The following is a 9,103-nucleotide window of genomic DNA, read 5'->3' on the forward strand; positions in this document are numbered from 1 at the left end:
ACTGCCTCTGTCAGACAGAACAATTCTACCAGATCACTTCATTGGTCATTGGCTAGGTTAGTGATGACTGACTTTTGATTGGTTGCCTATCTCAAGATCTTATCATTCAGGTAATGGAGTCACATGGCACTAAACAAGCTGACTGATGACCAAGAAATTTCTCTAGACGAACTTTGGTTGTGCTGGACACTAAGATTTCAAAGACATAAGAAATAAAACCAACAAGAACCATGCTGGGAAAAGAAAAGGAATTATTATTGATAGATGTAATAACATAGATAAATATTAAGCACATTTCACTAAGTGAAAGAACTCAGAACTGAAAGGCTCTATACTGTCTGATTTAATTAATGACATTCAGAAAAGACAAAGCAATAACGTTGAAGAACAAATCCGTGGCTGCCAAGGGTTGAGAGAAGCTGACTGCATGTAAAGGGACGATGCAAGGGATTTTAAAGGGTGATGAAGTTATTTGGCATCTTGATTATAGTGGTGGATCTATAAGTCTATGCATTTGCCAAGACCCATAGAAGTCCACACCACAGAAAATGAGTTTTGCTATATGTAAATTTAAAACTTAAATATCATAAAATACTTTTAAAAAATTATGTTTCATAGCTCTATAATCCTTGGTTCTTGATACTTTCTGACAGATGGGAAAGTATTATTAATCATATACAGGAAAAGACTCAAAGGACAGGTACTAAGTAATTAGAAAGTGATTAAAATTTTAGCAGTCCGATAAGCTCCTTACACAAGTGCTAATCTCTAATCCTTCTTTAGTGTTTCTTAAAATACATTTGAGTAGGAAGACAGACATCAGAGACACATTCCTTCCACATTTGGATTTTTCTAGTCTGAGATTCCATCTCTAATCAATACATGGTGGACTCCAGAGAGGAACACCCTAAATGTGAAGAAAGAAGTTACCTTCTCTTAATATCTTAATATCTCATCATATTATGCATTTTCCAGACCAACAGTGCAAATCTTAAAAAAATAACTTATTAAATAAAAATACAATACTCTCTTTCAGAAAATGGAGAAGAGGGAACAGTTATCAACTCATTTCATGAAGCCAGTTTGACCTTCATAAACTTTTTTAACACAAAAACCAAAGATAGCAAAAAGGAAAAATACTGATCAATCTCTCTCATGAATTTAGATGTAAAAATCCTTAACAAAATATTATCAAATCAGATACAGAAGTACATAAAAATAGCACCCCATGATCAAGTGGATTTATTCCATGTATGCAAGACTATTTAAAACCCAACTAACATAATGCACTGTATCAACAGGCTAAAGAAGGAAAATCATATGATCATATCAATTGACACAGAAAATGCATTTGGCAAAACCCTGTGCCCATTTATGACAACTCTCTGCAAACTAGAAATAGGAACTCATAAAGAGCATCTACCAAAAACCCCTACAGTTAACCTCATACTTAATTGTGAAAGACTGAATGCTTTTTCTCTAAGATCAGGAACAAGTCAAGAATGTCTGCTCTCATGATTCTTATTCAACATGATACAGAAAGTTCTGGCCAATGCAATTAGGCATCAGAAAAATAGAAAGCATACAGCTTGGAAATAAAGAAACAGAACTTTCTATTTACAGATGACATGACTATCTACATGGAAAATCCTAAGGAATCTGTATTTAAAACTATCCTATAATTAATAAGTGAGTTCAGCAAGGTTGAAACATACTAGATTAATGCAGAAAAAATCAGTTGCATTTATATTTAACAATGAACAAATGGAAACTGAAACTTAAACAGTAGTGTCATTTGTCACTGCTCTAAAGACAATGAAATACTTAGGTGTAAATCTAACAAAGGATGCACAAGATTTGTATAATTAGAAACTACGAAATCGAATTAAAAAGAAACCAAAGCAGACCTAAATAGTTGAAAAAACACACCACGCTTATGGATTAGAAGACTCAACGTAGTAAAGATGTCAATCCTCACTAAACTGATCTATGTTTATTGCAATTCTCATCAAACTTTTAGCAAGGTTTTCTGGAGACATAGATAAGTTTATTCCAAAATGTATGGCCAAAACAAGTTTGAAAAAGAAGGAAGTACGGTGGGAAGGAATCAGTCTTCCTGATGTTAAGGCTTACTGTATAGCTACAGTAGTCAAGACAGTATGCTATTGACAGAGTGATAGACACACACATCAGTGAAACCAAGTAAAGAACCCAGGTGTAGACCCACACAAATATGCCCAGGTACTTCTTGACAAAGGTGCAAAAGCAATTAAATGGAGAAGGGATAGCCTGTCCAACAAATGGTTCTGGAGAATGAGTGGCTAAAGCTTGAGCAAATGGTGCTAAGCATGGATATTTTGTCCATGGACATCCATAAAGAAACAAACAAAAAAGTGAATCTTAATCTAAACCTCACACCTTATGCACCTAAAATTCCACACCCAACCCACACACCTTGTCTAAAAACCATCTCAAAATGTATCACAGACTTAAATGTACAATGTAAATCTATGAACATTTAGGAAAAAAATAGAAGAAAATCTTCAGGGCCTTGGACTAAGCAAAGAGGTCTTAGAGTTGCCAGCAAAAGTACTTGGCGGGAAAAACTGATAGATGTGACATCATCAAAATTTAAAACTTTTGCTCCGTGAAAAACTCTGATAAGAGGATAAAAAGACAAATTACATGCTGGGAGAAAATATTTGCAAATTACATACCCAACAAAGGATTTGCATCTAGAATACACAAAGAACTCTCAAAGTTCAATATTCAAAAGGCAAACATTGGGGCACCTGGGTGGCTGAGTCAGTTAAGCAGCCGACTTCGGCTCAGGTCGTGATCTCGCGGTTCATGAGTTTGAGCCCCACGTCGGGCTCTGTGCTGACAGCTCAGAGCCTGGAGCCTGTTTCAGATTCTGTGTCTCCCTCTCTCTGACCCTCCCCTGTTCATGCTCTGTCTCTCTCTGTCTCAAAAATAAATAAACGTTAAAAAACAACAACAACAAAAAAAACAAAAAGGCAAACATTCCCATTAGAAAATGGACAAAGAATACAAATAAACATTTCACTGAAGAGAATATACAAATGGCAATAAGCACATAAAAAGATGTTCACCATAATCACCCCTAAGGGAAATGCAAATTAAAACCACAATGAGGAGTACCTGGGTGGCTCAGTAGGTTAAGCGTCCAGTGTCTGACTTCAGCTCAGGTCATAATCTCACGGTCTGTGAGTTTGAGCCCCACATCGGGCTCTATGCTGACAGCTCAGAGCCTGGAACCCACTTCAGATTCTGTGTCTCCCTCTCTCTCTGCCCCTCCCTTGCTTGTGCTCTGTCTCTCTCTCTCTCTCTCTTTCTCCCTCTGTCATGCAAAAATAAATAAACAAAAAAAAAAAAAACACAATGAGGAAATGAATCAGGTATGGACATCTGGGAGAAGAGCATTCCTACAGGGAGAGTAATTGCTGAAATAGGAATCTCCTTCTGATGTAAGGATTAGCAAGAGAGCAGGGACTGGAATGGAGAGAATAAAACAGTAGGGAGAGCAGTCTGGAGTGGTGCAAGGGGCCCGATCATGCGTGCATTAGTTATCTAATAACATAAAAATTGCCTCAAAATTTGGCAAATCATAGCAATAAACATTTGTTAATATCCCAAGGTTTCTGAGGGTCTATCCGGGAGGAGTGGAGCTGGCTGGCTCCTGCTCAGTCTTTCATGAAGTGGCAGGCAAGCTTTCAGCCGGGGCTGCGGTCATCTGGAGCTGGAGGGTTCACTTCCAACAGAGCTCACACACATGGCTGTTAGCAGAAATCCTCAGCTTCTCACCATGTCTTTCCTATGTCGCTTCAGTGTCCTTACGACATGTCACCTAGCTTCCCACAGAACAGGCGATCTAAGAGATAGAGAGGCACAGTGTCTTTTATAACATAGCCTCAGAACTGATATAGCATCACTTCCGCCATGCTGTATTGGTCACACAGACCAACCCTGATACAGTGTGATCAGGGCTGATATCAGGATCAACGGGGCCATCCTGGAGGGTGGTTACCACAATGAGAAAACCTGCTGGCCATGGTAAATGCTTCAATGTTAGGGTAAATGGGTAAAATGTGCCTAGAAGTTTCAGAAAGAAGGAATGATCTGGTCATAAGTATGCTTCGTACTCTGACTACTTTGAAGACAATAACGCCTACAAGGAAGCTGTTGCTTCCTTGCACTGCAGGCATGGTGAGAGGAGGACTAGGCTTCTAGCAGAGGAAGAGATGAGAAGTAGTCAACAGCTTATATATTGAAAGTAGAGCTTTCATAAAACAGGATTTTCCTATGCGTGGCCAACTTCTCTTTTTATACTCTTTCAGGATGATCTCATCCTGAGGGTCTATCCAGGGTCTATGGTTTAAACCACTGTTTCTCAAACTTCACAATTTACCTGCAGAGTTTTTTAAAATAGATTCCTGACTCCAACCCTAGACATTCTGATATCATAGGCCTGGAGTTGACCTAAGAATTCGCATTTCTAACAAATTCCTGGGTGATGCCAATTTGCTGATCCACAGACCACACTTTGGGTAACTTGGTTTAAACTACTATCCCTAGCCTGATGAAGTATAAATCATTAGTTTAGAGTTGAAATCCGGGCATAGATGTATATATCTGTCTGTCAAAAAATCGCCTCCTAGAAATAGCACAGGTTTTTCAAACTCAACACTCAATATGTCCAAATTCAGGCCATAATCTCCCCCAAAACATTTATTCTTTTCTTTTGTATTTTCTATCTCAGTTGATGGTACCCCCAAGGACATTGTTGCAAGAAACCCATAAGTCCTCGCTCCTCCTCACCTTCATCCTTGACACCCCTCCAATTACAAGGTCGTGCCAATTTTACCTAAGTATTTCTTGTATCCGACAGCCTCTGTCCATCCCTCCTGTGAACGCTCTAGTTCAGACCTAAACAGTCTCTAAACTGGTTTTGTTCCCATCCAATCCATCAACACAGCTACCAGAATAAACTATAGAATAAAATACAAAACTGTTCATGCGCCTCTTTTAGTCTCAACAGCTCTATTATCACTGACAGGATCAAGACTACGTTCCTTATTTGCATAGCATAAGAGATCTACTGTGATGTGAACCCTGTGCCTGCCCTCCTCTAGACACATTTCTTATCCTTATATAATGTTCACTTTGGAAGTCCAGCAACCTTGAGCTTCTTCTTTATAATTCCCTGGACATACCACACCATTTTAGGCTGCCACGCCACTGCTCATGGTCTCCCTTTCCTCAATTACCTTGCCCTCCACTTCCAACCCTCCCCAATGTACCAATGTATACTACCCTTTGAGATTTAGCGTTGCAGTCACTTCCTCCAAGAAGCCTTCTTTGATGTCCTTACTGACTTCTCTCATACTACCCCATGTGCATTTCTTTTCCTAAGCATACATAAAAAATTTCATTTGTTTATTTCTGTCTTCCTCATTACATTGTTAGTAACATGAGGTCTAGGATTGTGCCTCAGGACTGTGTTTATCTCTGCTCCTGTGCACAGGTCCTGGGATATAGTCGGGAATTCTTAAGGGCTTGTCGAATTCGGAAATAAGCCTTTACGTCAAGGCTCTGAACCCCTGCAGAATGTAGTTCGCTGTGTCGTATATATAGAAGAAAGGGAGAAACAGAGAAGTTGGTTTCAGCGATTCTCTGTGGACACACGACCTTGCTCATATTTGTATTCTTTCTTCGCCAAGGCAACGCTCTCACCAGAGGAAAGAGATGGAGTGGGGTGCATAATGTAGGCATTCCTGTCTAATTTAGACATATACATATCTACTAAAGAATTTTAGTCTGCATGAGTCTGACAAGCATTATGCGAGCCACTCCAAGCATTACACGATACGAACGACACCGGCCTTTCCTCACACATTTTATATTTGGGTGGAGAGATAAGTCTAATGCTCAGAAAATAATCGCTTAACACAAAGCAGTGCTCACTAAAGGTCTAAATTATAATTGTATAAACAGTGCACACTCTAGGGGAAAAAAAAATACAACACACTTGTCCTGGATCGGTGCTGGAAAGCTTCAAAGAAGAAGGAGTTACTATATAAGATATTTATATTTGAGATTTATGGATGCTGATTGTGAGTACTTAGATGAAAATGTCCCTCTCCTACTTATTCTGATATGTGTTATGCAAAAATAAGGATCAAAATGTAAAGGGGGGGGGGGGCGCCTGGGTGGCTCAGTCATTAAGCGCCTGACTCTTGATTTCAGCTCAGGTCATGATCCCAGGGTCATAGGATTGAGCCCCGCATCGGCCTCCGCGCCGGGCGTGGAGTCTGCTTCGGATTCTCTCTAAAAATAAAAATAAAAAATTAATGTGGAAATGATGATGGTGATGATTTTCCTAGCCTCCACCATTTGTTGAGTATTGAGCACTTTTCTGAGGTGGAAACCTTGCTGGATGCTTTCTCACGCGTTATTTCCAACCCTTCTAGCAATGCTGAAGGTTGACATCATTCCTCTTTCACAGATGAGAAAACTGAGGCTCAGAGAAATGAAAACCGTGGCCCAAGGATCCACTGATGGAAAGACACAGAGCCAGGACCTCTGTCTGAACTGCAGCTCTACCCCCAGCCTGCTGTTGGTGCCTCGTGGGCACATTTGAAAATGGATAGCTCTCAGGGCAGAAAGTCTTCTCTGAGAGTCTATTGTCTCTACTTGTAGCCTCAGAGAAATACGTCTGTGCAAAAAGGGGAAGTTTTAAGTCTGTAGTCCTTTGTTGCTTTTTTAGGCTCATGGCAAAGGCACCGCCCCTTGGAAGATCTGCCTAGAATTTACCTTTCAGGCGGTGCTTATAACAACAAAGGAAAGCTGGAAAATACCTCAAAGTTTCCATCATTTTTCTAGAAATTCTTAGGCGGTTTTCCAAGTTCTGCTGATTTCATTTGGCAGCACAGAGCTAAGGTCCTTAGACTGAGAGCATCCTTACCGCCACAACGGGCCTCGTCTTACATCTGAGGAAGCTTAGATATGGGGAAGGAAGTTTCGATGCATAACACACCTTCATCAGCATGGGCTAGAAGCAGTGTCTCCCATCGTAGGCTTCTTTGAAAAGTCTCTTCATCGGTTTTCCCATCCGATAAATACAGGTGAACAATGAACTATGACAGAAGAAAAATGAGAAATGGGAATTTTGGATAGATCCCTGCCCTGACTGCGATACCAAAGGATATTTTAGGAGAACATCACAGTTGTCCCCCAAGTTACTGAAAGTCCACTGCTATATCATCAAGAAGAGGCTTTAGGGGTGCCTGGGTGACTCAGTCCGTTGAACATCCAACTCTTGATTTTGGCTCAGGTCATGACCCTGGGGTCGTGGAATCTAGCTCCTTTCTCAGGCTCCACGCTGAGCACGAAGCCTGCTTAAGATTCTCTCTCTCTCTCCCTCTGCCTGTCTCCCCTGCTCATTCTCTCTCTCTCTCTCTCTTTCTCTCTCTCTCTAAAATTAAAAAGAAAGAGAGGCTTTAAGTTGGCAATTCTTAATCCTTTTGAGGTCATGGACTCTTTTGAGAATTTGATGAAGATTATGAATGCTCTCTCCTCCCCCAATAAATACATACACACTGCACACGTACAAACTGATTTTACAGACAATTTCTAGTGGTGTCTATACCTTCTAATGTCCATACCTAGAGCAGTGCATTAAGAAAAATTGTGGAGTCACATTGGACTTGGCAGGAAAAAAAAAAAAAAAGCCCTGTTTGACTAGTGACACCTTCCCAAATAGCATGAGAAATGGGTATGGCATGGAGACTATGAATCTACCATTCCCAATTTTTAAATCTTTCTTGTTCTAAATAATTCATTCTACCTATGTTATTTTTTAATTGTCTGTCTCCCTAGAACATAATTTCCACAAGAGAGCAGAGATTTTTGTCTGTTGTCTACTGATGTTTCAGTGGTGCCTAGAACAACAACTGGCAGAAAAAAGGTGCTCGACAAATGCTATTGAAAGAAGAAATGTGTCCCCTCTTGAGAATACTAAGCTACAAAATCTCTTCCCTGCAGACTAATATTTGCTTTGATTTATGATGCAGTCAGATGCTTTGTTTCAAGGGCTATCTTCTCTCTACATCATTTTGAAATTTACACACTAAGTCTGTATTTGGTTTTCAGCACTTTTGCCAATTTTAATCATACACTGCTGTCCTTTTTCTATTTTTCTAGATTAACCTCTTTTCTCCCACCAAATGACCACCATCTCGATTGTTTCAGTTCCAGTGACTAAAGGTAATGTATGTTTGGCGGCATCCATTTACAAATTAAAGGGAGCAAAATGCAGTACGCTTAAATGACAGCAAAATAGATGTCCATTTCTTCAAATATATTTGCTTGATTAGTCAGCTCTAAACGTATTGAAGTGATATAAATAGTGAATATTGAAATGTTTGTATAAATAAACATTGTTTATTGGCAGCAGCTATGGAAGTGTATGGAATAAATGTGGTTTGAATGCCTAAAAAGTGTTCCTTTAAATGGTTTCAATATGGCCTCGTTCCCATTTAAATTACTTCACAAACCAATTCCCTAGATATGGTACAAAGTCAATTTCAGTACTTAAATTATCACAAATTCTGAGGTAGAAGACAACGAACTAATGAAGTTATATGCTATTTTGTGATCTTCATTCCTAGGTTTAATCAAAAGCAGTGCTTTACGTTTTTTACTTAAAACATTTGGCCAAAACGACAAGGAACATTTGATTGTGCTGCAGTACAGAGCTGCATTTTGAAATTATACCAACAAAACCCCCAAAACCCCTTAAAAAATGAGGACAATTTTTTAAGTTTAGGGCCAAGTATATGCAGTTAACATTCGTAATTCCTTAGCACTCTGTATTCACAGCCAGCAAACTTTCAAGATATCTGGCTGATGAGAAAGCTGGCAGAGACCATATAGGATGAGACGTCAGTGCTATGAAGTGACGCTGGTGCGAATTTATTGCCACTGGTTTCAAGGATACTTGCCTCAAGAAGCTTATGCACTGAAATGACTCGATTTTTAGATACACCCACACAATTATTCGTAGTGCTCAAGGCTATGGCCT

At 39.6% G+C, this 9,103-nt stretch overlaps 1 protein-coding gene across 2 annotated transcripts in view; it reads right to left on the reverse strand.

Moving 5' to 3' along the window:
- PDE6H (phosphodiesterase 6H) overlaps positions 1–9,103 on the reverse strand; it is a 179,598-nt gene that overhangs the window by 12,771 nt on the left and 157,724 nt on the right. The gene's annotated exons all lie outside the window — the stretch shown is intronic.

Source organism: Panthera pardus, unplaced genomic scaffold (assembly GCF_024362965.1).
Source record: "Panthera pardus isolate Hobbes unplaced genomic scaffold, ASM2436296v1 HiC_scaffold_6, whole genome shotgun sequence".
Classification (NCBI taxonomy): Eukaryota; Metazoa; Chordata; class Mammalia; order Carnivora; family Felidae; genus Panthera; species Panthera pardus.